A 27,962-nucleotide genomic window follows, 5' to 3' on the forward strand; every position below is an offset into this window, starting at 1 on the left:
CAAACAAACAAACAAACAAACAAACAAACAAGCAAACAAACAAACAAACAAACAGAAAGACAAACAAACGAACGAACATGAGGACAGACATACCGTAAACTGGGATACGTTACCAAAGGATGCTAATCGTTTTAACATATTTCGTTTTCCACCACGGATTACACGAGCTGCTGAAGAAACGCTTCTTTGCTTGCTACCTGTGGCTCGGCGCCGCATAGACAGATGCCCATTCATTCCACATTGGAATATGGCTGGCTGCCCCGCTTGCGAAAACTGCGGCTACGAGGAGACGGTCAGGCACCTTTCTGGGATTGCCCAATATTACACAGCATGGCCAGAAAAGCGATCTCGACGGTGCTTGATAAACTGGATGATCGAAACTTGACAAAGGAGAGGATTTTGGGACACCGGTCCGGACCACGTTCAATGCAGAAAGTTTTAAACGCGTTGCTTCGCTACTTGAGCCCATAGCGTACTCTGTGGCAGACTCTATATATGTTGAAGCTGTTGTAGCGCGCTGCATCCCGTTTATCCAGAGACGAAGCTTATCGGGGAAAAGGATGCCGTACTGCACTAATCGGTGTATTCTTAAAGGCCGTCTCTATTAGCAACATGATTTGCGCAACGTCATTATTCGCTTTGTCTACGGTGATCCGAACGCAAGTTTTACAACAGTCGCATAGAGGCTTCTAAGCTAAAACGTGAGTGATCTTCCCTGCACTGTTATACTCAAGGGTAATGTGCGAGCACTGCGCTATCACATTTAATTGGGCTTCAGGTCTTGAAGAGTGCCAATTAAGTTTCCTGCGGAGCTTCAGGATACTACTAGGCAAAAAGAAGGCCTACGGACAATGACCTCTTATTGAAAAGAGTATGTCGTTATCAGACGGGCGCAATCTCCCCATGCAAAGCAGATATAGTTCAATCTCGAGTGTAGGAGCTCGTAATTAGATGGTTGGCAATTAAAGGTTCAGGAGAGATGTACGGGCCACTACGTAATTGCTCACACTTGTGCGCATTCCTACGCATGACACGAAATTTAGAGCAGGCACCCATTTATAGCCTTGGAGGATCTTGAGAGAACATTGAAAACTGGGAGAGGGGTTCAGTGTGTCGGCATCAATATTCTATGGGGCAACCGGAAAACTGAAATAAATAAATAAATAAATAAATAAATAAATAAATAAATAAATAAATAAATAAATAAATAAATAAATAAGGAAAGCGAGATAGAAAGAAAGCATATATTTTTTCATTTGGTTTATTTAAGATAATATTCGTTCCCAAATTCATTTTAACTTCCTGCTCTACATACGTTGCAAGTGTTAGCTACCCTTACCCGCCGCTGTATCTAAATGGCTCAGGCATTGCGCTGCTCAGCTGGAGGTCGTGGGTTGAATCCCTCGTGCACAAAACACCAACATTTATTCACCAACCTTCAAACACCAACAATTAGGTGGACGTTAAAGAATACCAGGTGGTCAAAATTAGTCCGAAGTCGCCCACTATAGCGTGCCCCGTAATCACATCATGGTTTTGGCACGTAAAAAGAAATAATCTTGATATTTTAGCCTAAGCTTCCGCAGACCGTTGTGAAGTACTCTCGGGACCACTAAACGTGCAGGCACTTTCTCGGAGCGGGGCTGCTTTCTGGTATACTTGATGACTAGAAAACACCGCCAGAAAGAATGCAGGATTGCATTACGTCAGTTATTTTTGTGCAATGGCACCTTGAATAAAATCAAGCACTTTGTTAGTTTTCAATTTGTTTTAGTCTTTGGAGCATTCTTCATTCTACGAAGTAGGATTGGTGCAAACTGATTAAGAATTAGAAATTATTCAAGGAGGACGTGTAGTAGCAGTGTAAAGTTTATTTATGCTACTGGTTTTGGGCGGCGAGTGGGTGTCTGAGCCCAGGGTTCCGCTGGTTTCTGGGGCTGGCTCGGCTTCATTGGGTATAAAACGTGTAACTTAGCGCATTTATTTTTTTTTCATGTGGCGAGGGGCTCTAGTTTCCTAACCCGTCGAGTCTAACAGGATCATAAGAAGCATGCTGCCGACATTGGCGGATGAGCGAAAATAAAAATTTATTTAAGATCGCTCACAACAGTACCATGATGTTCGTAAATTTAGGCACTCGCTGAAGTTCCATAATCTGTTACTTGATTAGCCAGCGCGGTTTTCTTATTCTTAGAAGTCTGACAGCTTTAAGCTGGAACTTTGATGTTTCTACTGCTGCGAGCATTTGGCGCTCATAGAAAGGTGCGAGATAGTAGCCAAATGCTTGTGACGACAAACTCTTCAAAATAATGTTTTGGCATACCCGAGAACAGAGAGGCATCAAGATAAATAATGTAAAAAATAAAAGCAAAATCTTTAGAAAGCCATAGAGAAAAACAGAGCCCGCGTATACATAGATGTAGAACTGGCCAAGGGAAAACGCCATCCGGCCCCGAGGCTCCCGACACTTGTCGATAATCCGAATTCTCAAGCTGCCACTACAAATCGATGCCTTCCCAAGAATGGCAGCGTGGGAGAGGTGGCCGTTTCACGCTTTCTATTCCCCACACCGAACGTTATTACCGGGAGCGGAATCTGCGCGCATCCCTCTCTCAAGGTGTCACCCCCCCCCCCCCCTACTCCACCCGAAAACCTTTCCCACCTCCAGACCTCATCTCCCTCTTTCCAGTAGCCTGTTCTTTATCTGAAAGTCTCTGTCCGCACTTGTCCTCCTGTCCCCAGTACCCTTCCCCAAAAGCCCACTCCGATCTTTTCTTTCTTTTTTATTCTCGCTTGCGTCTTTTTTTTATCCATTTGTTACTTTAGTAGGATTTGTTTATCTGGAGGATCTGCCTCTTCTCTCTACGTCCATGATACCGCGCCACCGCAGTTAGATAATCTCCTACCTTCCCTCCCCATTTTCTCTCTCTCTCTCTCTCTTGCACACGCGGCTGGTTTTCGTGTTGCGTCGGTCGGCGCGCGCGTGTGTATATGTCTCTGGATTGGATTTGCTTGCTTGGGCCGTTTATTTGCTCTCGGAGAGGTTATCGACTGATTCATGTCGCCGCCGCCGCCACCGACGTCGACAGTCTGTTTGTGCGCCGCCGGTTTGAAGGCGCCTGCCGCGAGCGCCTCGCCCCCCCAGCCCTCCGGACCCGTCTTCTCCCTTCGAGCACACTTCCTCCGCGAGCGTGGCTGCCGCGTCTTTGACCGGGCGTCCGTCGCGCAGACAGAGCCCGGACCGTGTCTGGCGCCGTCTTAATTGCGATCGACACGGCGTCCAGATGACCGGCGGCGATGAAGCGACGACACCGCCTTTCCCGATCTTCCTTTCCCCGCGTTTCTTCGAGGAAGCACAAGAAGCGCGCGAGAGCCGTGCTGCTTCCTACTGCTTTTTGTCTCGCCATTGCGCACCGTTGGCGGTGCTCTATGGCACTAAAAACCATGCTGCAGGGAGAAGGCAGCGGCCGGTGTAAGTGAATCCATTTAACAAATATTGTAGTTGTTTAAGAAGAGTTGCTCGCGATTTACCGATAGCTCATTCCTTGAGCTACTGGCCGGAGACCTTGCCGCGTGCGGACGCACTTGCGAATTCAGCCTTTCGAGAATTAAAAAAAAAAAAGATTGGTCTCCATTCTTCGCTGTGAAGGTGATTGGACATCGAAGCTGTAAACGACAACTAGAACGACAACCCATTGCGACGTCGTAGCTAGGAATTATTCACATGGAAAGATTCACATGCATTTGACCTAATCATTAGCCTAAGAAGCTTCAATGGCCTGCGACTTGGTTCGCACCGCTACTTCGTGCACCTACAAAGAGTCGACAAGAGAGAAGAAAAATGCACTTACCTACATTTCCGCCGCGTCTCGTATACGCAAGGTGCTCTTCAGGAGTCCACACCACATGTGGCCCTTCCAAGCACTGTCATAACACATATCAGTTGCTAGGTCGGTTATGTTTTTACATAAGAAAGTGTAATTACGTCGCTTTCTGGTTTGTATGCTACAGTTGCCGCTTCCCAGCATCTACAGCTTATGCAACCATAATCTCTACAGGGAAACGCTTGCGGTGAACGCTATGCGCGAAGGCGAGCTTTCTGGTTCTTTATTTTGCTTCCCCTGCACGGCCGGCGCCGCAGCAGCCGCAGATGACGATGATGATGACTTGTTGGCATCCCATTTGAAACGGGGCAGTGAAAACTGGTCAGCTAGTCTGGTTGAGATACTCAGGTTGTGCTGTACGTACATGCTTTTAATTCCAACATGTTTGTATACGCCTCCTTGATATTTTGTTCTCTTTCTAAAAAACTTCTCTGTCTACCTTGTACCCAGGCCTATATGTGCCTGTAACGCATCTCGTCGTATCACTCTAGCAGGGATGCGCGGAGGTGCGCACCATCTGCAGGTGCTGCAAGGAACCCAGCCACGAACGTAGCGCGCGCCTACCCGAGTGTTTGCCTACGGACACGACAGGTCCATTGGGAGGTACAACTACCCAGATTCGCTGTAAGAGATGTCGATATGTGACCCAACTCCCGCATCCAAGAACACATATAAGATAATATGGGTTTGTATAAGGTGTTTATTTTTCGTTACTCACAGCGGCGTAGCGTTATAACAGTCGCATATTAAAACGCTACCTTGTAATTCCGTCATGAACTTAATAAATAGTCTGATTCTGAGTCTTACAGAAAGAAAGAAAGGAAGCGTTGGTTGACAATATGTGCCTGCGCTTGCAAAACAGGAGATGCATACTAAGGAAACGCACAACGGTAGAGCGTAGTGACGTTGTGTACACGCTAGTTCATTGATTCGAACAAAGCGATAGAGACGTATAGAAACCCCGCCCGAACCGACACTTGGCTATTTCGCCATAGTCGCGGCCGGATGACCCTGCGCTGCATGCTGTTAGCGAGACACGCAGAAGACACGGCCAGTTGATGCATGGCGCCATTAGAAATCATCTCCGTCGATGCCGTTGACGCCAGTGTCGGTGCATTCTGATCCTCTGGCCTTTGATGGCCCACACATTCCATTGACTCCTCGAGATTTCCGCCGTTCGGGTGCACAACGTCTCTCTCACTCGAGCGCACGCGCTGCGTTCGCAAACTGCGGACCATATTTACAGTGGCCACGGTATATCACCAGCTGCGCTGGAGTACTTCGGGAGGTGTTGCGGCTGGCGAAGTGCTGAGAGTTCAGATTGGGAAGTAAAGGCATTGTGCATGACGTGGATATCAGCACAAATGACGTCGAGACGTGACCGGGTTTAAATTTGACTGATAACAGGGCCATATATTGCGGCGTTTGTTGGGGAACGAATGCTGTCGGGGCAAACAATCGCCTGGATTTCGACCGTTTCATTAGTACGACATTGAAAACTAACGGAATAGGAAAGAAAAATTCGGCATTCGACACGCTCACACCTTAACCTGACTCGAGGCTCTGACGACACGTTAAAGCTGAACCGGAATAAGGATCTAATAGGACGGATATCCAGCCCTTTTCCCAACAGACAGTAAAATCTCGCGATTCAAATGAAGGGATGGGTAACTGCATGAAGGCAGCATGTATATAGGGAAGTGCACGTGAAGACATGGACTTATCATCGTACAAGCAACTTTGCTACCAGATCGAAAACTAATGTAAGATGGGAGCAATGAACCCCGTCTAGAATGCAACAGCACTTTGTATTGCGTAGGCTGAGTCTTTTAACTCAGACGCGAGGCCCATTTGCGACATTTCTCTTCGTTCCAAAGCAGTATTTTCAAGTTCAGTGTGTTTTGAACTTTTCTTACCTTGAATCGCGCGAACAAAACAAATTTTTAGATAAGCCGCAGACGATCTCTCTTACTTATGCCAAGTGAAGAAAACAATTTGTAGTGACTAGAAAAACGCACTGAAAAGCGTTGGCTTTTTTTATCTTATGCATGAGTCGAACTATGGTCGGAACCGTAGCTCTTTTGGAATGACTGACGTCGAAGAACATATCAATCAGCAACACCCTACGAAGCCATGATTCTTGCAGGAGAGGCTCCTAGGTTGTGGACTAGGTGCTAGTCTGCGTTCATATTGTTAGCTCAATATTGAAGACAGCATGCGGACAAGAAATGAAAAGACGCAATCATTCAGTCTTCTTAGTTTCTTTTATTGTCTGTATGTTATTTTTTTCAAGCTTGCGCCACCTGAATAAACCCAAGGCATTAGTACAGCTTTTGTCTTATGTATCTATAGTCGCGTGCAAATAAGTTATGAAATGGGCCACAATTCATAATTCCCGCAATGGCCTTGCCGTGTATTCCATGTACTTGTCTCACCTTTACAATATTAGGTGATAAGGTTCTCTCAGATTCAGGCGTGCCACACACCGAATTGTACCACACGCAAAAATTTCTTTTACCAAACGAGCGCCACACGGCTTTGAGCCGTAAGCCGGCGTGTGCACAAAACAAAGGACAGCTGAGGAAACACAGACAACGCATGCGTTGCACCATCTGCGCGTGCCCTCCTATCAGGCCTACGTTTGCACCAACTCCGCGAAACGCCAACAACACCGATGCAGAGACAACGCAAGAAAGTTCAACCGACCCAGCAAGTGCCGCAAGAACGAATGAAAGGGGTGCAAGAAGTAACGCCCCGCCTTTTGTCGCCTACGCGGCTCCTTTCTGCCACGTTTGCGCGCCAAAGATTTATTCTCCTCTTCGCGTCACAGTCCTCGTCCGGTCCGGTTTCCCAGAAAGAAAAGCGGCCCGTCAACGCTGTTGCGCCGGCTAGAACGGCCAGTCGGGAGGGAGCGCCGACAACAGCACGGAACGTCGGAGAGACGCGCCTGCTGCTGGCGTCAGCGGCATCGAAGCTGGCCTGACCACGCGTGTGTCCCTTGTACCGCCGAGGGAGAGTGCCCGCCGGCGCCGGGACGGCGCATTCGTGCTCGCCGAGTCGCTTCGTGCGGCACGTGGGCAAGCCGAACCGCAAAAGTATGTTGTGTTAGCCTGCTGGAATCGCTGTCGTGTTTAGTATTTTATGCCTTCCCGTAACGCCACGCGCGTGCTAATGTGTGTGAGATTGTTTGTGTGTGCGCGTGCGCGTGCAAGCGTGTGTGTGTGTGTGTGTGTGTGTGTGTGTGTGTGTGTGTGTGTGTGTGTGTGTGTGAGGGAGAGAGAGAGAGAGAGAGAGAGAGAGAGAGAGAGAGAGACAGCGAGAAAGGGGACATACGCTTTTCCAGCTCCGTGCGTGTTTTGTGGGCCTGCGCATTTATGCTTCTAAGTGCGTGTCTGTCGGCCCTTTAATTTGTACGGGAAAGTGCATGCAATGAACCGCACCGTTCTCCCTTGGCGGCCCTTATATCTTTGCTCTTTTAGTATTTGGTCTAGTTATGGAGGTTGCGTGCGTCGTTCGTACGTGTGTGTCGCGCGTGTTGTGGATGTAATAAACCAAGCGTTATTTTTGTTCTTCATCATCACCTTCCTTTTTTCTCTCTCGTCATACTTGGTTGCAGATGCATAGTCTGGCTTACAGACCTGGCCTCGACATAGATATCAAAAGAAACGGCACACCACGTGAAAATAAATACAGTTTCTCTTGCGAAAAAAAAGAAAAAAGAATGCAAAACGCAACAAACCTTGTCCCTAGCTGTTCGGCGGAAATGCGAGGATGTGGTCAATAGGATTTATCCTACTGCGTTAGTGGAATTATTTTCGGTATTGAATGTGCGCACTAAAACGGCGCTGAATACTTCATTAACAAGAAAGAAAAATGAGTGGTAACCTGAGTTGGGTGGTGTACAAAAGAAGCATGGGGAATCCACTTGCGTAAGTGGCGGTTAGGTGTGGAAGGAGACGAGGTTATTACGCCGGAAACCGTTGCTGCGCACGTGGTCGTTATTGACGCCCTCACGGTAACTGGCACGTAAGTTATGCGTGAACGTGCTCTCACCGTAAGGTGAGTCTTCATGAGAACGGTTAGAACGTCGCCCAACAAATATAAGCCAAACAACAACAACAACATTGAAGCAGAAATTCCATGGGAGTTGTCTAAGTACGCATAAGCATTGCGCTACTTGCTCATCTCCACGTAGCCCGGTGTCATTATCAATCCTATCAAACATAATCCGACCATTATAACCTGTTATCAATCCTGACCTGTCTTAATCAACCTTACTGCACTACATACGGCCCTTATCAACCCTTATCGCTTGTTATCAACCATATCGGCCTTGATCCGATCGTTATCAACCCTTATCGGTCCTTATCAATCTTATCTCTATCGCTCCGATTCTTATCTACCCTAATCTGTCCTTATCGACCTCATCTGACTTGATCCAACCCTTATCGGTCCTTATCAACGTCATAATAATGGCTCCGACCATTGTAAGCCCTTATCGGTCTTATACACCTTATTAATCCTCGTCAAGCCATTATCAGCCGTGATTAGACCCATATAACCTATCATCACTACTTATCATCCTTATGAACTCATTGAATGGTTATCTGTTTGTGTTGCGCAAGCACATGAGCCTTCAGAGATCGGTGGCATATCGGTCGGTGAAGAAACACTCAACAGAACGCGCATACCGCAACCACCTAACGCATCGGGAATCTGGCGTGCTTGGCATTAAATCTTCCAAAATCGGAATTTTGCTAAAATCTACAACGCTCCAAGCCGGATCTACATGTGGTCCTAGAGGTGGCTTTTATTCCGTCATCACCACATCTTTCAAGAAAGCCTTCATAGAAATTGTTCTCCTTTGACATTTGTTTTGTACCACCGGTACAACGCATTCATATGGTTCAGATATATTCACCTTCCGTAATCTGTGGTTGTTTAGCCCAGTAAGTAAGACACTTGACTTTTGAGTGTGCGTTCGTAGGTTTGCAACTCGCCACCGCCAATATTCTTCATTTAGAATTTATTGCGCTTTTTTTATACATTAATTTCTGTATAAAGATTCTTTTCCTTGTTGAGTAGGCATAGAAATGCTTATGCATTTAAAACCGGTCATTACTTCGTCCCTGTCGCGATCACATTGGGTTGTGTAAAAGCAAAGATGCGCATTTGGCTACCGAGAAAGCTGTCCTCATAGGTGGGTATCACTGCTGCAGGTGGTGCTTCCCCATGTACAAGCGTTCGCTTTTGCATCAGAACAGCGGGAAGCACTTTATACAGTGCCGCGGTTGTCAGAAAGAAATATTTCGTCACTGATGTCATCACGTATACAGTGATATATATATAGAAAGAAGAACCTGTACGCGCATGAAAGAGAGGGGAAAATGCTTTCAGTGTTCAGCACTAGTGATAAAGGCGGCAGTATCTTAGGTAGACGTGTTTGCCTTTGTGTGAAAAAAGTCGCAGTGCCGCCAAAAAGGAGAAGCACTGATTGCGATAGAGAACTAGTAGATAGCTGTACGAAGTAAGGATAGTAGTTTTATCGGTCGTATAAACTTGTAAACGTTCACTTACTAACTAAATTAACAATGATCGAATGTGCAAGTTTGACTGAACGAGGACGTGGAAAGAAACAGACACACAGAGACAGCGCTGTCTTTGTGTGCCTGCTTCTTTCTACGTTTTTGTTCTGTCGCGCTTACAGGTTCTATCACGGATTCAAACCAACTAGCCTGCCAACGTGTTCTAACTAAATTAACAAGCACGGTGTCACGCGCGCACAGGTAAACATGAACACACATCACTCGATGACAGCAGAAACTGTCTGTGAAAGCGCTGGAGTTAAAATTTGCGGCAGTAGCAAGCGAAATAACTTTCGTGCATCTCTCGCTTCAACGCGAACGAAACGTTGAAAGCAGAGCGCATACGAAGCTACCGGCACTACGCGCACTCTAAAAACATCGCAGATCGCTTTGAAGATGAGGCGCGCGCGGGCGCGCACTTAGGGCACGTCGCAGATCGCTTTCAGGACATACGAGCGCCGGCAACGCGTCCCTACTAGGGTGCCTCGATGCCAGAAAGCGGCGCTGAGCATCGAGGCACCCTAATCCCTACGACGTACGTCAAAGGCGCCTACTACGGTGTCCGCCATTCGCGTGCCCAACGCTGCAGTAGACGCCGCGGTTGTCTCCATCTGTACAGAGTGGCGGGCGAGACATCGAGGCACCCTGGCAGCCTAGCAGCCGCCGGAAAAAAACGTCTCCCTCCCCCCCCCCCCCCCCTCCGCGCCGCCCTCACCTGATCCCTGTGCCTCGCGCGTGACAGAAGAGGGCAGGCTTCCGGCCTGTGTTCCTCGCTGACACGCGAGAGATTAAATCGCGTTCGCCGCCTCACCCTCGCATGCGTTTACTCACATACTGCAGCATACGGCGCGCGGTGAGGCTTTATTGTTTTTAAACTTTATACAGAACCCCACGGCGACGGCAGAAATGCGCCTGGAGTGTCCATATAATTGCTATCGCAATAAAATGAGTACCTTTCAATAAATGGTGGAGAGGGAAGAATGAAACTTGTTTCAGCAGAAGAAACTTACGTAACGATAAGACAACATGCCTTGTGGTTCCCTCAGGCGACCAGCGTTACAAAAATAATTTCGTGAGTGGAACTGTCAAGAACTCTTTCCCGTCTTATAGGGGAACATTGTAGCTGGAACCAAGATTGCGCACTCATGGAGAAAAAGTCTACATTGGCGATTCATTTCTTCTTCATATTCATTCAATACCACATAGTACATGAATATTAGTGTTCTATATTTTTTGTTATTGTTTCGCTCGCACATAAACTAATCTTAGCTAAGACCGTCGCCCAACACTGTAATAAGTAGCATAACAAATACATAAAAGCGCCCGTATGCACTTTTTAAAATTATTTTTTGTCTGCCCGCAGAAAGCATGTTATTATGTTATTGGTTGTAAGGCATGAAATATGAGTGAGCCCGTGCGTTGAGAATGTGCATATGAAACTCTTTCCTCAGCACTGGATCATATTTTATCCGCGTTCTGGTACCGCCACATTGCCAACGAACACGGCATCCAATTTTTCTGGGCAGTCACTGGAAGAGCTACGCGATGGGGGAAAACACTTTCAAGCGTGCTGCTGGTTTTCACTACGCGGGTCGAAGTCGCAGCGAGCCTGTATGCTTTAGTGGTGTCATCCCACTTTTAGCAACGGACAGTATCTCTGCTTCTCTCTACTTCCTAAATCCAAGGGAAGGCTATACCAGCAGCTAGTCCAAAGTTATAGTCCAAAGGCAAGTGTGGACTGATAGCAAAACGCGCACGTTTCCCCGGATTGCACCTGGAGCAGCATTTTAATAATGATCTTCTGGCATTCGTTCGTAATATTTCCGTGCTTTTCTAAATATTTCCCAGTTTTGTATATACCAGTGCGCTTTGTATTCTGGTGCATATTGTCGCCATTCCTCATTGTACATTCAACAACCAATGACGCAGAAGCAACTCGTTTAAAGTGTAAGCTTCACTGTATATTGCAGTGTGTTTTGTATTCCAGTGTATTTTGTATTAGAGATATAACAAACTGAGCAACGCCGTTCAGTAGAAATATGATTTCATTAAGCTGCACTTAACGCGGAACGAAGGCGCTCACAGCCTTACTCAAAGACCATCGTCTCGACAAGGCACGCTAGTTATGTTAGTGTGCAGTCTAGCGACTCTTTAACAGTACAGCGCGAGCGGCAACTGGCCGGCCGTTCGGCGCCTTCTCACCAGGCGAAGGGACGAGATCACCAAGAGTAACGCAAGCGTACCAAGTTCACTGGAAGAGCAAGTTTCGTCTGCCAGCTAGGCTCTTTCCACCTGCACGACACAGCCCCTGGCACGATCAACTCGGCAAACTCGGTGCAAGCTCCCCGGCTTAACAGAGTTAGCGGCTTCCAGTGAACTTGATGCGCATGCGCTATTTTGCTGATCTCGTCGCTTCGCCTGGTCAGAAGGTGCTGAACGGCTAGCCAGTCGCCGCTCGCACGTTACCGTTAAAGAATAGGTCGACTTATTTGAGTGCATAGGTCGAATAGGTCGAGGGCACGGGATCAAATCCCGGCCGCGGTGGCCGCATTTACATGGAGGGTAAATAAAAAAATAATGTCCGTGCGCTCTGTATTGGGTGCACGTTAAAGATCTCAGGTGGTCAAAGTTAATCCGGAGTTCCCCGCTACGGCGTGCCCCATAATCATGTCGTGCTTATGGCAAGTAAAATTTCAGAACTAATTTTTTGTTGCGTAACTGTGCGTGCTTCTTTACGTTGTCTGCGTGCACATTAAGCTTGAGGGCCACATTTCCCACGTAAATGTCGTCATTTAGAGTAACATGCTAGGTGAATGGCTAGGCAAAGATCTGCAGCATGCATTAAATAATGTTTATCTCTCTCTCTCTAGGCCCGCTAAACTGTAAAAACGAGCATTCGATGTGGTCTTCGCACTGGAATATCACGGGCCGCCGTTCGTTTATTTCTAAAGCAGAAGCCCACTTCAACGGTTTCATTTCCCTGGCATTAGCGCAACTGTACTACGTAGCAGGATTACAGCCTCATTAGTCGGACGCAATAAGGCTGACAAATAAAGTGCGCGGCCACTGTGTAAGCATAGGTCAATGTGCTCTCGCATATGAGTGTCGTGCGTGTTCTTCAGCCATTAATAGCTGCCACTGTATCGCAGTGCGCATTTAAGCGCTCAATGACGAAGGAGCAATGAAACGTGAACTTGCAATGAACGCTTATATCTCTGGTTAGCGAGAATGTTTGGACCATGGGATATGTCGCAAGCTATCAGCAAATGTCAGAAGAGAACAGGCTCGACGTATGCACTGGCATATTTTCCCATTTTGCTAAATTAGCTTGAGTGGTATTGTGGTGACCGAAACCAAGTCGGGACCACTAAGCAAATGAGGAAAGCACAGTTGGCTGAAGCCTTCCTTTTGAACAATAAATTTATGGATTGACACTGGACGCAAAAAAAAAAATGTCTCGAACTTTCTTCATTAGTAGGGCGCGGAGCGCTGTAATCATCGCGTCTCTTGCAAGAAGATAAAAAACGATAACCCTAGATGCGCGGTTGTACTTAGGTCTCTCCACAACTTTCTTCCAGAATCTGTAGTGAAACTTGCGCAAAAACTTCGAAACACCTCTAAGCACCTTAGTATGGCCTTATACCTGGTGTCCCAGTTGGAATAAGATTTAAAAAAACCCAAGAGCTCTGGAAAAATCATACCGACTGCATAGTAGCCGTAGTCATGTGCGCTAACAGCCAGTATTTTCTTTATCACGAAGTACTAATTCATTGCTTTTAATTAGTGACTTTTCAATTATTGCTTGAATCGCAAACATATCAATTGCAAAGTTGTAGGGCACCTCAAATAACCTCCGAAACAAGCATTTCCATCATGTCAGCTTTGCCTGGTTGGTTTTTCCGATAAAAAGCAAAAACGTGCGAAACATCCAAAATAGGAAACACATACGCTCTCGCGCGCCGCTACTCAAACGCTCCCAAGCGAATAGCCACGTATACACGGCTTTACTAGCGGCGGCAGGTCGATACAGGGCTTCACGCTATGTGATGGTCGCGGCATCATGAGAACACGCCGCTGACGCATTGATAAGCGTAGCGGATCCGATTGGGGGAGGGGTATTTTGAAGCTCGGAAACCGTGACGGCGCACATGGGACTGTAATTCTGCGCACTCATCTTGTCCTGTAGATAGGCGCTCCCGGAACGTACATACGTTCCTTTTGTTCCCTTTAGCAACAGAAACAAACCTCGCGCAGGCTATGCCCATCTAATGCATTTTGGTGGATGTGTACGGCAAGCATGTGCTGTTGTCGATTGCGTAAATCATTTTGCTTGACGTGTCAGTGCGTATATAATAACGGGAGATCTCAACGATACCACGCCAGTGACCTGCTCTGTGCTGCTCTTCAAGAAGACAGTCATGCCCTTCACGGATGATCAGAAAGTTAAAATGATCCTGGCTCCGGGGGCGGCACACGGCGACAAGAGGAATGCAGCCAAGCTATTCCGGATGTGGCATTGTGGAGGTCGCCCTATAGTCCGTCAACAATTCCTATAGAACGTACGAAGTTCTTTGCGAGACGGGTAGCTTCACAAAAAAGCGACCCGGGACTGCGACGGCAGTTCAAGAAGTGGAAACGGATGTTTTCGCATTCTTTGCTGTTAACCTTCACGGTAGCGTGCGCGACTCCGGTGCGGAGGCCGGAACCTCAAGGTCATCAGTGTGGAATACTTAAATAAAAGGTCATATGCACCCGTAACATGTACATCTTTATCAAAAACTTGAAGACCGAGATTTTGAAAGCAGACTCGACGTTGCCAATTGGGTTTTCACGAAATGTGAAGAAGAACCGGACTTTCTCCCTCTCGTGCTTTGGACGGATGAAGCTAATTTATCCAGAAACGCGCAAGTTAATCTTCCCAACGCGCACTACTGGAGTGACAGGAATTCCCACTGGCTGGCACAAGCACGACACCAATGCCAGTGGTTGTCTAATGGGTGGTGTGGTGTATTTTATGGCAAAATCATCGGAGCCATCTCTTTTGGCAACATACTAACGACGCAACGCTACGTTAACGACATCCTCGAGGGCCCCGCGAACGACGTCTCTTATAACGTTTTACTTGCGCATCTTCGGAACATCTGGTTTCAACACGATGGTGCTCCTGCGCATAGTAGTAGTCACTCTTTAGCGTGGCTCGACAAGCTTCTTCCTGGACCATGGATTGGCCGGCACGGACCTGCGCCCTGGCCTGCAAGGTCACCGGACATGACAGACATGACACCGATGGACTTCTTTTTGTGGGACAACGTGAAAGATCGCGCGTATAGCAGCGAAACTACCACACGGGATGCCCTAGAGGCAAAAATAAGCAGAGCCTGCCGCGAGATTCCAACTTCGCTGGTCAAAGCTGCAACAGAACAAGTGATGGAAAGAAGAAAGTATTGTATTGCTTCAGACAGTGATTTGTTTGAACACTTGCTATCACTGGCAGTGTGAAATACCCGTTCAAAACTGGTGTAAAACGTGACTGTTTAACGCACCTTCCTAAAGTCACTATATCCTTAAATAAAAAAAAAAGATTGCGACAAAGATAGAAATAGGTAAAAAACTGATTTGTTTAGCCTCTTTCCTGGAGTTCAAGTGACAGAAAGGGCAAATGGCTAAACCACTTGTACCTTAGGATGTTCCTTTGTGGGTGGCTGAGACGCCTTACGTGCCTTTGGTTTATTATTTATTGAGATAAACTTCTGAGTAGCTCTTTTCTGTTCTTCCGAGAGCTTCCTTCTTTCTTTTTTCGCGCTCTTTTGCGCACTGTTTTTTTTTAAACATTGGTTGAATTTCTTTTGTAGCTTTGTTTCTTGATACGCGAAGGTTAAAGCTATCCCGAGTGCCTCATGATCAGGCAGACCATTCTTGCGTCCGTAGACGCTGACGCGTATCGTACCACGCTAGGTATGTCGCGAAACCTCTCGAGCCATCTTATATGACGAAGCTTTGTACGAAGCGGCGATAAATGAATGCAGCCGCATAGCTTTGAAAGGTTGTTCGGAGGCGCTTGAGTATCGGTGCTCGAGCGCACACCTATTTCACGTTTTTGCATATTTCGCGGGCTTTTGTTTATTCTTGGAAAGAATAACTAGGCCCACTTCAGAACAAAATAAATGTTTGATTCAGAAGTTATTCAAGGTGCCCTACAACTTTGTAACTGAAATCTTTGCGATTCAAGCAATAATTTAAATAGTTCACTAATTAAACCAATTAATACTTCATGATGAAATACATACTGGCTGTAAGTACGCATTACTGCCGCTACATTGCAGTCAGAACGATTTCTATAGAGCTGTTGGGTTTTTAAACTTATGGGATTTTACATGCCAAAACCACTTTCTGATTATGAGGCATGCCGTAGGGGTTCTTCAACCTGGGGTTCTTCAACGTATACCTGAATCTAAGTACACGGGTGTTGTCGCATTTCGCCCCCATAGAAATGCGGCCGACGTGGCCGGGATTCGATCCCGCGACCGCGTGCTTAACAGCCCAGCACCATAGCCACTAAGCAACCACGGTGGCTCTTGTTTTTTTTTTTAAATCTTTGTCTAAGTTAACTGGGACACCCGGTATATAAGGTCCTCATTTTTATCCCCGATACTACGTGTACACACCACTACATAGTTATTGAAGACCACTGGTGTGCATGAACGGCATGAAGATAACACAAATGCGAAACGTTTGGGGCCCACGAAAGAAAAAAAAAATTTGCTATCATCAATGGTGGTCCACCAACCGCACTAAATCGCACGAAAAGTGCACAACCGCACTTTTTCTTTTAAGCCTAATATGAATAGACTTACGATTTCTTCAGAAAATGACGAGTTACAAGAAGATGCAGGTTAGCTTCATTTATTGCGTTTACATTTGAAAGTGTATATCTGAAATGCAAACACTCAGCTTCATCTACAATTACCTGTACTGAAGTTTTCATTGCTTTCTTACTCTGGTCATGTTTGCGCTGTAAATGTCATTTATTCGCGAAACCTTTCTGCGTTATGCTATTCTTTTTCTTCACATTTCTGATAAAACCTGTGTTGCTGGTGGCCCGACGATAAATTGTCATCATCTCTCATGTGCCCCTGTGCCATAAAGAAGAAGCTTCGTCGCATCTCTTGTTGCCGCCAACAGAGACGGGAATTTCATGCTGAACCGGCGACGAGGCAAAAAAGAAAGAGACACCAAGAAGAGCAGCGCAATCCTGGTCTTTCCTACAACGCACAGCGTCGCCCGCAGTTATATATACGCAAGGCCTTGCGCAGACGGTCATTTGTCTCGAATTTCCGCTACATAAAGAAGGTCTGGCACCGACGACCACCGTAAGTGGTCGTGCTTCGCAACAACACCAACCAAAAGGTGCCGCTGTTTTCTTAAGCAAACCAAAAGCTCGCGTTTTCTTCAAGCTCTGCAGATGCCTCTGGGCTTCAGCCGAGAGCACGAACGCAAGGAACTTGAACTGCCGCGAAAGAATAATCGTACAGCGCCAGCGAGTGTCCGTGCTATATAAAAGTGGCCGCTCTGAGAACGGCACGCACGAACAAACTGCCAAAAAAGAAGGAAGGTTGGGGAGGGAGGGGACGCCTTGTTTGAGTGGTCGAGTTTGGAGAATCGCTAAAATATAGGGTGTGCCGGCGGAAGAAGCTGCGCTCGGTTGTTCTCGTGTGAGCCCGCAGCGGCCACGTCCCTGATATAGCGTTTCGGGAATTGCATTTACCCAAAGGGTTTCAGCTCCTGTTGATTTGAACAGCAGCTGTAGCCTGTAACGCCGGTATTTTTATTTATATCACGGACATTCCGCCCCGGCTTTCTTTGAGGTTATCACAGCCTTGGCCACTAAACTATTCCAGCTGAGTGCAGACAAGCGCACGGACGTAGGGAGTGCGCAATGCGGGCTTCCGTATCTTCTTTTCCCACACGCAGCAATGCCTTTATGTTTGCTTTCGCTATATTGGTTCTGAACTGTAGCTCATTTGTCGCTTTTTACTAAGTCTCCGTGTGTGTTCTTCAGTGACTAGAATTGTAAGCGCTGCTAAAGACTGCCAACTACAAAATCCCATTGTACTCTAGTACAAGAAGTAAACGCGTAACTTGATGCGAACTCAGTAAGGAAAAGGCGAGAGGTAAAGCGTTTCCGCCAGAGATAAAGTAAAGAAATGAATTTTACTGGGAAACGTGAACTGCTGTACCAAAGATTTAAATAGTGAGAGAGAGAAATAGAAGAAAGGAAAGGCAGGGAGGTTAACCAGACGTGCGTACGGTTTGCTACCCTGCACTGGGGCAAGTGGTATGGGGACGAAGAGAGAGAGAGATAGGAGATGGAAAGGGCACAGTTTTGCGAACACTTGAAGGTTCGTACCGAGTCTACACACGCTTGCCAAGACCTATCGACTTGAGGTACGTCAACAACGCTTTTGTGGCTACCTGTGCCATCGACGCGTACGGCCACGGTTCAAGGATCTTCATTTCCGAAAAGTGTCTAGTGTCCAGCTGGTTCAATGCTGTCCGGACAGCGTCACGCTTGACGTCGTGCTGGAGACAGAGGCATGGGATGTGTTGCATCGTTTCTGTGGTTCCACGAGAGTCGTGCATGGGCGCATCCACCTTATACAATGCGGAAAAGTAGGCCTTCGGAAACGCCACCCCGAGCCAGAGGCGGCACAATACTGTCGCCTCAGAGCCGGAAACTTTTGATGGCACTTGTAGCTTTAAGATGAGTCAAGACTATGAAGATGACACTTGGGGAGGTTGAGAGAAGACCAGCATCTGTGTGTCATGGCTATAGCCACGATATGAAGTTTTCTTGCAGCGTCGGTTCTGAATAAGGGGATTGGAACTGGTCGGGCTTCCAGATGGGCAGACCGGGCGTCTTTGTCGGCGAGGTCATTACCAGCAATGATGGCATGTCCAGGTAGCCATTGGAATATAATTTCATGTCCTTTAGTGATATCTTGATGGTGGCCTTCTCTTATTTCATTTGTGAGCTGCTCATCAGTCCTATGATGTAGGGAAAACGCAGACTGTGAAGTGCTGCCCTAGATTCGCGAAAGATGACCCATTTCTGAGGTGTCTCTTGATGCAGGAGGTATTTGACAGCAGCACGCAGGACAGCAATCTCTGCCACCGTTGATGTTGTTATGTGGGTCAGTCTGAATTTCACTGTGGTTTTTGTAGCCGGAATGACAACGGCACCTGAAGGGCTGGTAGGTGAGACCGAGCAATCGGTACAGATGTGTACTGGGTCCCCGTATGTCTCACTTATTAATAGCAGCTTCATCTGTTTCAGAGCTACTTTTGGGTGATTGGCCTTCTTATTTACACCCGGAATACTTAGGCGCACGTGAGACTGTTGGAGACACGACAAGGGCAATGAAAGCCTTGCTGCTGGTATGTATCCAAATGGTAGACAATCTGTATGGGTAATTTAACTTCAGAAGACGTTGTACGAGGTCTCTGAGATGGCAAGATCGCCAAGCGATGATCGAGGAAGCGGGAAAAATGACAAATGCGTCCTGAGACAATCCACAGCAGCGTATGTTTCAATGAAAATTTACAGAAAACTTACCTTGTGGTTTAGATATTCCAGTTGGACATTTCACTCAGTCTACGAAGGCTGTCCCCAATAGAATGTAGGCCCCACAAAAGGTCTGACTGCAAAAAAAAAAGAAAAAGGAAAAAAAGAAACCCTTAATGTTTTCTGCCATCGCTTCATGCAGTGACAGTCCACGCAAAGTTAGGAGGGAAGGGGCAGAGCCGCCACCCCCCTTCCAGTTTCCTCTGGGTTTGGGTGCTTCTTTATTTATATTTAAATATATGGTACATAGGAGATGTCATCTTTAATTGGTGCTGGCTACTTCCTTTCATATCAAAAATATGAAAAAAAGGATTTAAACACATTAAAACTAAAAGTCAGCTCCAAATCACAATAACGCGATGTCGAGTCACATAGGTGCACTAAAATCAGTGCACATATGAAAGCACGGATTATAATCAAATGAAGGTACATTAATTCGGGGACTTAATTGGCCGAAGTCGGGTAAAAAAAATTCAATAGAATGGGCTTATCGGCAACTATTGAGTAGAGTGTTTACCTGAGTTTGGGTGTTTACTTCCCGTAAAAAAAGAAATGATTGGCAAGGCACCGTCTTCGTCCTGCCAGTTTCTTCTTTACGTGTCGTTTTTCTATAACGCTGCGAGGTGTCACAACGCTACGGACTTTACAAATAAAATCACAACTCTAATCACTTTACAAAATTGTTATATTTAGCAACATCCATGTTGTTAAGGTATCGCCTGCCGGGAGTAGAACCAGATCTCTCAACCAGTAGTAGTGGACACACTTCCGGCTGCAGTGTATGAAGAATATTTGAAGTCGTCTATTTTAAGTCTTCTTGCTTTATTCTTGACCAGTCTGCTGTACTTGTGAAAACAAACATAGTATTCGCAAGCGCGTCCATAAACACGTGTAGGGAAAAAAGGGAGAGACAAAGGGGAGGGAAGACAGGAAGGTTAGCCAGTGTAAGCACCGGCTGGCTACCCTGCGCTGGAGAAAGGGGTAAGGAGAATAAAAGGAGAAAGAAGAAGAGAGAAAAAAAGGAAACCGGAAAATTCACACAGTAACCCGATACTACGCGCTACAACACTCAAAGACGGTCGGACAATTCGCATGTCTTTAAACACTTCAGCAAAGCCCTTAAGGCCTTGAGTGCCGAAGCCCGTCTGGACCAGTGTCCATCTTATGTGACTCGAAGACAGCTCTCGAGTGTCTGATGTCCCCTTTCAACCGCGGACCAAATGTAGTGAAAAAGATAGTTGCTTTCTTCAATGCTTTCTTACAACCATGGATTCCCCATACTTTACCTTGGGAGCCTGCCTCTCTAAATTCCAGACGATGAACTCGCTTATAGCATATTGAATGATCTTATGTGTAGCCTGAAATTAAAACATCCGAGTCAAGGTTGGCGGCACAACGGTTCACGTTTTTAGTACAGCAGCTGCAGCAAAATTAAGCACTTCAAAAATCGCTCTGGCAACTTCGTTTTGTGGGATATAATATCGACAAGTAATCTTTGATTTGAAGACTGATGATAAATTATAATATTACTAGGAGCATCACTTCGCAGCAAAATCTTGTGTTTCCAACGTTTTATTTGGCTGGACGGTAGTACAAGATATAGTGGGACAGATGTTGGCATTTGATCGAGTTAGGACCATCATTCAAAGTTTGCGCTGCAAAACAAAAATAGCGATCTACTTTTGGCGTGTTTGTTTTATCGAGCCAAGAACCTTGAGTAATCGTCTCTTGCGATAATAGAATGATGATAAAAGTCGCGAACTGATTGTTTTTTGCAGGGTTTTTGTTAATTTCTTATTCTTTTCGGCTTTTCAGATGCTTGCACAAATACCACAGCTGAAGCGTATTTCGGCACGGCGAAATTGCCACGCCAGACTTGCAGCCTATTATATTTGGCCAGTGGCAAACTCAAATTCGGCTAGCGAGCGCAAAGACGCTGCTGCAGTTCTATTGCGCGCCAATTATTTCGATTTGATCGTGCGCGCGGTACATGTCGAAATGGATTTGTGCTTTCTTCCTGAAGTTGAAAAAAAGAATGTGCCCAATTTTCGAAGCTCACATGTTACAGTTATACTACCACTGCTTCTTTGCGAACCTAAAGTATCTTCTGAGACGGAAACTTCAGAACACTGCGCCTAAGCGTAGGTATTTTTCTTGCGATCCCGTTTCAAGTTACGAAGCTAAGTTCCCATTTATTTTAGCTAAATATATTGTTACGCATGAAGAAAACGAAGACCAGTGAACGTGCTTGCGGTCCCGAGTGGAGGAAGGAAGAAGAGGACGACGCTCAGTTGATAAACCAGCTGACCACTCTTGCGCTCACCTTCGCGACCTAAAGTAAACGGTCCCCTTCATCCGTAAGGGTTACAAACGGTCTCCTTCGCGCCCAACAATATGAATGCTGACTGAATTCATGCGGCATTATTACTCTTGCGTCACGGTCGCTCAAACGGCCGTTAATCGCGTATATTCAATCGAGAATAACGCTGGAAACGTCAGCGTAATTCCAGCATATGCGTGAAAGTTAATCATGCTGAGCCTTCGCGTTTATCACATTTGAAACACTTCAAATCCTTCAGTGATTTCACTAAAAAGCTAAGCCCTTACTTTTAATGGCGACATGATATCGCTCAATATTGCTACACTGCTCCTCATTATTCTATTTTGTGGTCGTACTATTATCGATGGAATAATTTCGACCACATGCGTATCTTTCTTTTTGTTGTTGTTGTTGTTGTTCACGTGCTCCCATATCTGAGGCATCCCTGCAGAAAGTGCTCGAGGGCGTTCCAAGCCAGAGGCGAGTCCTCGGAAAAGAAACAACCGAACAAGAATCGAACGCTCTGAAGTGAGTGTGAGGATTGCCACGCGCATACGCACACGCGCGCACCAAGCGTACCAGTGTGCAAGAAAAAGTTGAAGAATGCAGCTTGCTTTTTTTGGAAAACACATACCTGCCCACTAGTGAGACAGATGTTGAGTATAATCATCGACACGTCAGTAGCTGCATGCGATTATCCTGGAAAATGCGTCATTATAAGTTTATAGGCAGAAGAAATTAGCGAGCAGTGGAAGAATAGAGAGCAGCAGACGGAAGGAGGGGAGGGGGGAGGAGGGAGCAAGGCGACACGAGTCCGCACGCGTAGACAAGTGTCCTCCGTGCATTTGTCGGAGGTAATAAAAAGATGCACGCTATCTTCGATGGGCTCGCTGACCAGAAGTAAAATGAAAGTTCCCGTCTAATGCACCGCTCGCCGCAGCCGGCACAACTTTTCCAGCTTACCACACGCCGCATTCCTGCATTTATAATGAACAAAGGAGGTGCACGTTGAACAAAGCTTACATCACCATCGCCTACAAAGCGTGCCCAGCAGCGTGATGGCTCGCCCTAAGTTGTCGATCTCAGAATGGTGCAGCTGGTTTCTAAACATGTACTGCTTGCATTATTTATTATTACAGATTTGGAAATATCGGCAAAAAGAACAGTATGTCACCGCATTCTCCACAGCTACAAATTGTTAAATTATTGAAGGGTGGGGATTGGTGAAGTGAAATATTTAAGCTATTTAGCAGAATGCGCACTCAAACGAAAGGCAGTAAATTGCAATTAAGTATACTAAATAATAAATACGCGAAGCGCAAGAAGATATATATCTCATTCTTCATAGCCGAACATATTGACATTGAACCTGGAGTGACTGGGCCCATACACCACGGGAGCGGCAGTAGTTGACAAACGCAAAAACAACTGCGGTGCTTGTCAACGCTGTGAGGTCTTCGGGTCTCACAGGAGTACCGACCACCGCGGGTTCGAGCTTAGCGAGCCACAGGGCCGCGTCAGCCGTCAGCCTCTAGCGCCGCTGCGCGCGAGCTCAGGCCACGTGGGGCTACCGAGCGACGCACGCAAAAACACAGTATTGCCCTAAAATGAAGGAAACCGTTTATTGTTTCCAACGGCACCCAACACTGCACAAACGCCCGGTCCCGGGACGGCGGGGAACCAAAGGGGTCCCGCACCAAGGGCGAAAAATACAGCTAGGGGCGCCTGTAGCACGTCGCTGCGAGAGCACAGGCTCAAGCTGGGACGCGCCGCTAGGAAAAGTCCCGGCGGCTATGCTACTTGCTCTGGCGATAACCAATGGGCCAACTCGCGAGAGCTCGGGCAATCTCCTTCGGCTTGGGCCTTCGATGAGTGCGGCTCGGCGTGGTACGACCTCGCGCGAGCACTAGGCACCCGTTCTTAGGCTTAGCGTCGGGATAGGAAACAACACGAGGTACGCGCTCCCCGCACGGGCAAAGGCGCCGTGCGTGAGCTCAATCCTAGTCACAAAGGTGTCGGCGGACGAGAGAGAGCATCGTACGTACCGGGTGCTGTCCCAAAGGAGAAGAGAGCCCGTACCGTCACGGCAGTAGCCACGAGGGGCTGCTCCCGTGACGTCACTAGCCCCGCCCTCACCCACGAACCATGGCGAGTGGAGCGCCACCGCTAAAACTGGTTCGGAGCAAGAACGGCATGGCTTAGGATTACAGACATGGGTGAAATGCGCCCGCGCAAATGCGCGTCGACTTCCCCAAATCCCCACATCCTCCTCTCCTTAATTGCCCCCCTACCAGTCTGGCGAAGAAGCTGGTAGGGGCTAATGCACCAAAGACAACTGAGCCTTTCATGCACTAGCTAATTGCTACCTCAGCCCAGCAAGCACTATGCGTACAAAAAAACATACATACAATGATAATGGAAAAATAAAAAAAAATAATACACTCTAAAATACAAGAAAAGGAGGCCGCGAAGGGGGGAAGAAATCTGAACAAAAAAAAGTCTGCTGCTAGCGCGGGACAATGTCCGGGGGTGCGAAGAGAACGCGGCGCGTAAAGTTCTGTGGCTAGGGCGGTGGCCGAAGTCGCGGGAGTTGCGAGCGTAGGCTTGATAGCAGGCCAGGTAACGCAGGAACGGGCTCACCGTTGTTCCGTCGGAGTTGCCGGTGAGCCCGAATGAGTGTCGCTTTCGTGGTGGTGGTGGTCCCGAACTCCAGGTGGACGGGGCAGGACACTGCCAGGTCAGCTGGCCACGCCGCCGTACGCAGGATGGATGGGCAGCCACAGCGGCGGCTGCAGGGCGTTCGCACGGCGTCGGCGACTGCAGAGCCGAGCTCCTGGCGTGATGTCATAGGGTCCCGTCCACCAACGGTATCCGCGGCGATCCGATGGAGTTGGCGCGGCTGCTTCAGCTTGCTTCAATGAGCAACAGCCCCCACGCACGCACGCACGCACACACACACGCGCACACTCCTCGTGGCACCGCGCTCCTCGCCGTCCGCCATGCCGCCCGTTGGCCACAACGCGCCGCGCCGATCCAGGCGCGAAGCGCCCCTCTCTCCCGCACCAACGAGTCAAGGGCACCACTGTCACCCCCCCGCGCTGCGCGACACGCCAGTCACAGACCCCCCTCTTGGCAAAAAAACGAAAACGAGAAGAAAAAAAAGCACCCACAGAAGAAAACAAGAACGGTCAAAATCTATGTACAAGTAACAACAATGAACTATACAACTGTACACTTAAGAAATTAAAACAATAATTACACTCAGCATGCGTACCCAAAAATAAAAAAAAATGCACACTGCACAACACACTGTCAACAAGGCTAGAGCTGGGCTGGGGCCAGCTTCTTTTCGTGCACTGGCCGCAAAGAAGCTAACCCACTGAGGCTAAGCAATGTTACTGAGGGCCTTCGGTGGCGGACAAAGTCCGCCGTCAGGCGCGATATCACACAGGTGACCGTCTCCTCAGGTTGTACCGGTGCGTGGTCCGAATGCGGTCCTTCGCCCCGGGTGTGCCCTGTTGCTTGCGGGTGGTGCCACTGGGCACCGGCGCGAGCTCGTCGGACCGCGACGCAAAGGCTTTCAGGTCGGCGATATGGGCACGGCTGAGTTTTCCCGAAGGGGAATCCTTCAGCAAGTACGCGAGCGGAGACCAAACTTTCTCTACTCGGTACGGACCAAGCCACTTAGGAGCGAGCGAGGCTGAGAACCCCTTGCTCGCGTCGCTAAGAGCGTGGTTGCGCTTCAGGACTAAATCACCTACCTTAAATGAAAGATAGCGATGTTTCCGGTCGTATTGAGCCTTCTGCTGGGCCCTGGCCGAAGTCAAACTCTGCCTTGCTCTACAGAGAGCCCGACAAAGCCTGTCCCGAAGTGCTGAAGCGTACGCAGAACAGTCTGCCGGCGCCTCCTCATCCCCGAGCTGACATTGAATGACACTGGTCACCGGATTTGCCAGCTCCCTTCCAAAATTGAGGAAAGCGGGAGAGAAACCAGTCGAGCGATTCTCGGCGGTTCGGATTGCGAACGCGAGCTCACTCAAGTGGTCTGCCCAATCCTTTTGACTCACGGCAAAGGCCGCGAACATTGGTTTGAGGGTTCGATTGACCCTCTCCGTCAAATTGGACTGGGGATGGTAGGGTGACGTGGTGGAGTGATTAATTCCCAGGGAACGGCACGTAGCACCAAACACCCGAGCGGTGAAATAGGACGCGTTGTCCGTAATTAGTCTTTTCGGAAAGCCGAACCGACAAAAAACTTCCTGTAGCCTCTCCAGCACCGCTCGCGCGGTCACTTTTCGAAGCGGAAACAACTCCACCCACTTCGAAAAATGATCGACGACTACCATCAGGTGTGTGAACCCCTGCTTACTCCTGGGGAAAGGCCCCATAAGATCGCAGGTGGCCACTTGCCACGGACGCTCACTGTCAATTGGTTTCATCAATCCGGGCGGCTTGCCACCCCTTGATTTCACTGTTTGACAGACATGGCAGGAACGGCAATAGCGAAAAATGTCACGCTTTATGCCAGGCCAGGTCACAGTTTGGCTTAGTTTCGCAAAAACTTTCGAGCCACTCAAATGACCGGCCAAGGGTACGTCATGAGATGATCGCAACAGTGCGCTTCTCAGACTCTTGGGGATAACCACCTTAAACGGGTCCACAGCCTCGTCATCGGTGGCTATGTATTTCAGCAGGAGCCCATCGTGATCCAGCAAATATAAATCCGTGGGGGACCCAGCGACACACGCCGGTTCCGGCCCCCCTGCGCCCGCCGCACTACCAGCAGCGTCTCGGCGCTCCGTCTCCCTGAGACCGTCGCTCACTCCGCGACAAAACGAATCAATTTGCTGGGCCTTCAGTAACTCTTGCCTGCTGAATGCGATTCCAATTCTCCCAAAGGGGAGTCTGGTCTCGTCCCCACTCAGGACTGCAGCCAACGGCGTTGTAGGTTCGCTTTCGAGAAGCTCCCCCGCTCGCTCGTTTTGCGGCGCGCTGCTTGCCTGGAGAGCGGAATGACAGGTTTGCCCGCTTGCGGACTCGCCTCTCTCTGCGCTCGTTTCGCCCCCGACGCTTGCTGGCGCAAAGGCACCGGCAGTGGCTGTAACACCTGGAGGAATGCTCTTGGTGCACAATGGGGCACGGGATAGCGCGTCAGCTACCACGTTGGTGCAACCGGCTGTGCGCACAGCTCGAGGGCTTGCCCCCGAACTCGGCGCGCGACGCGGTTCGTGCCGTGCCTCTCCTTCCCAAAGGGGAGCCTTAGCAGGCGAGCGCACAGCTCGAGGGCTTGCCCTCGAACTTGGCGCGCGGCACGTTTCCGACGCCCCATCTGCACAGGCAAGATCGGACGCCGGCGGGCTGATGAACGGCTTTAGCAACGTGAACGGTCCGTCGCGATAGCCGCCATTCGCAATGTCCACAACGATTCCAGTTTTAAGGAGAAAGTCCCTTCCGAGGATCACAGGAACACTGAGCCCGGGGAGGTGAACGAAACGCGTGCGTCTCATTCGCTCTCCCCACCTGACAGTCAGCCTTGCGGCGCCCGCCGAATGGGCCACGCCTTTCGCAAGATTGAATGTCGTTCGGCAATCCCGCAAGCGCACTGAGTGCTTCTGCAAGTGGGATAACACCTGTTCGCCGAACAACGAAGCGCTTGCGCCCGTGTCCAACAGCGCAGGAAATTCGCGGCCGACAATGGTCACCGGAATGAAGGGCGCGTGCGCCCCAGCAACACAACCTGCGCGATACGCCGAGGGGACAAGCAAGGTTTCGGTCACTCGTGCCTTCACGAGCGACCCGCGCTTCCGTTTCCCGACCTCGCAGGAGGCCTGGGCGCGGTGCAGTCCCTTGCTATATGCCCTCGTTGTTGGCAGCGAAAACAGCGCACTCCTTCTCGGTACCTTTCCCGAGGCGGAGCGGCCTCAGCTCGCTGCCGGGGTCGACTCGCTGCTTGACCAAAGGGCCGGTTATCACGAGCGTCCACCTCTGCGATACGTTGGGTCGAAGTGCGTCCCTGCGCATGCATTTCGGGCGGTGGTGCAGCACAGGCTGCCCGCCTCCCGTACGTGCAGGGATCTAGAGCGCGCGCGCTCAGCTCCCAAACACACCCGCTTGTAGCCGCAAAGGCAGCTTCGCCGGGTTGTTGCCGTTGGGGGAGGGGCACAGGCCCTCCCCACGCGCAGCGTGGCTCAAGGGCCTCACTGGCGGGCGGCGGTGGGCGATAGGCTCGCGCGGCGAGAATGTCGCCTTGAATGCGCTTTGCCTCGGCGGCCAATTCTTCCAGATCTCGGAAGCGGCCGCCGCGCAGGTACGCCGAAAAGGTCGGATGTGCCTGCCTGATCACCCGTTCGACGCGTTCCTCGTTCGAAGCATTGGGCTCGGCGATTAAGAAAAGGTCTTGCATCGCGCGTACGTACTCCTGAAGCGACTCGTCAGGAGCTTGTGTACGTAGCTCAAGCTCTCGCCGCATCCTACTCTGGTAGTCAGCGGGTAGGAATTCGCGCAGGAATGCCACGCGGAACTCCTCGAGGGTTGTTGCACGGTATCCGGAA

At 48.8% G+C, this 27,962-nt stretch overlaps 1 long non-coding RNA gene across 1 annotated transcript in view; it reads right to left on the bottom strand.

Moving 5' to 3' along the window:
* The window catches only part of LOC135920347 (uncharacterized), a 304,841-nt gene that overhangs the window by 166,930 nt on the left and 109,949 nt on the right, over positions 1-27,962 (bottom strand). Inside the window, exon 2 of the long non-coding RNA XR_010570231.1 lies at positions 19,083-19,168. This is a non-coding gene — a long non-coding RNA (uncharacterized lncRNA). The remainder of the gene's footprint in view (positions 1-19,082; positions 19,169-27,962) is intronic.

The sequence above is a fragment of the Dermacentor albipictus genome, chromosome 1 (genome assembly GCF_038994185.2).
Source record: "Dermacentor albipictus isolate Rhodes 1998 colony chromosome 1, USDA_Dalb.pri_finalv2, whole genome shotgun sequence".
Taxonomy (NCBI): domain Eukaryota; kingdom Metazoa; phylum Arthropoda; class Arachnida; order Ixodida; family Ixodidae; genus Dermacentor; species Dermacentor albipictus.